We start from the raw sequence: 1597 nt of genomic DNA, 5'->3' as shown, positions 1-1597 counted from the left end.
AGGTACCAACTTCCGGGCCTAGCTGGCGTTTGCGGGTACCTAGGTCCTTGGTTCATATCTCAAAAGATGGCAAATTTAATTTCGCATCGAATGAGTGTAGTCCGTGGGGGGTAATTTTCGAGACGAAAACATCGATGTTCGATACATCGATGTTTTTAAACTTCGATATATCGAGTATCCGATGTATCGTAATCAAAAACATCGATGTTCGATATTATCGGGATTTCGATGTTTTTCGGATTTTCGGTATTATATGGTCCTTTCCGCGTAAATTCCGTATGGGAAATTTTAAGTTCGAGGGATTTTTTTTTTTTGGAAACTGAGAAAAAAAAATCCCACTTCATGAGGAACCACAGACATCGAACATCGAAAAATAAAACATCGATGTTCGATGTTTCCATCGAAACAAAAACATCGATGTTGACATCGATGTTTTTGTTCCGATGTATCGATGTTTTCAAAACATCGATGTCGATGTCCCAACCCTAGTTCAGAGATAACCATTGTTGAACTCTATTTAGATCGTCTTGGAGTAGTGCAGAATCAGATAGAGAGGAGATAGGGCGATAGATCTTCAAGTCATCAGCATAAAGAAGGAAATGGGAATTCTGTATAACAGACGTGATACCGTCTATCATGATGAAAAAGAAGATATTGCCTAAAAGGCTCCCTTGTGGGACAGAAGATGTAGGGATATAGGATTCAGATAGGACATCACGGTATCTAACGCGAAGCTGACGACGTTGAAGGTAGGACGAAAATAATTTAACAAGGGTAGGAGGGAAACCAAATTGACGTAGTTTAGACAATAAAATGGGATGAAAAACCACGTCAAAAGCAGATTTAATATCGGTATATACTATATACTACGTCAATTTGGTGGGAGTGGGGGAGGAGGGAGGAGAGAGAGTGAAGAAAACAGATGAGATTAGAGGAGGTAGACCTTGCCCTGACAAAACCGTGCTGATGTAACGATATATGAGAGTACGTAAAAGTACTAATTTTATTGAAAATTAACCTCTCAAAGAGCTTTGCTAGGGAATTAAGTGTAGCAATAGGTCTATAGTTAGACACCAGCTGAAGGTCACCCTTCTTAGGTACTGGTGTTATAATAGTCTCTTTGAGTGATTCAGGAAACGTGCATTTGTCAAGGCAGAGGTTGAAAAAATAGAGAAGAGGAAACTTTAGGAAATGCACACAATCCTTAACGATGAAAGTAGGTATTTTATCAGAACCCGGACCTTTGTTAGTTTTCAACTCTTTAATGGCAACTGATAAGTCCCTGAGAGAAAATGAAAAAGGTGAGAGAAACTGAGATGTAGAGGGGAGGGACGTAGATGTAGAGGGGAGGGAGATAGATGTAGAGGGGAGGGAGGTAGATGTAGAGGGGAGGGAGATAGATGTAGAGGGGAGGGAGGTAGATGTAGAGGGGAGGGAGATAGAGGTAAGATGAGGAGGCTAGATGAGCCCTAGAGGGGAGAGAGGATAGGATGTAGAGTGGAGGAGGTAGAGTAGAGTGATGGAGGTTAGATTGTAGAAGGGGTAGGGAGGGTAGATGTAGAGGAGGGAGGTAGATGTAGAGGGTGAGGGAGGTAGA

The sequence above is a fragment of the Diaphorina citri genome, unplaced genomic scaffold (assembly GCF_000475195.1).
Source record: "Diaphorina citri unplaced genomic scaffold, Diaci psyllid genome assembly version 1.1 scaffold1357, whole genome shotgun sequence".
NCBI lineage: Eukaryota > Metazoa > Arthropoda > Insecta > Hemiptera > Psyllidae > Diaphorina > Diaphorina citri.
Note: the sequence above shows the minus strand (reverse complement) of the source record.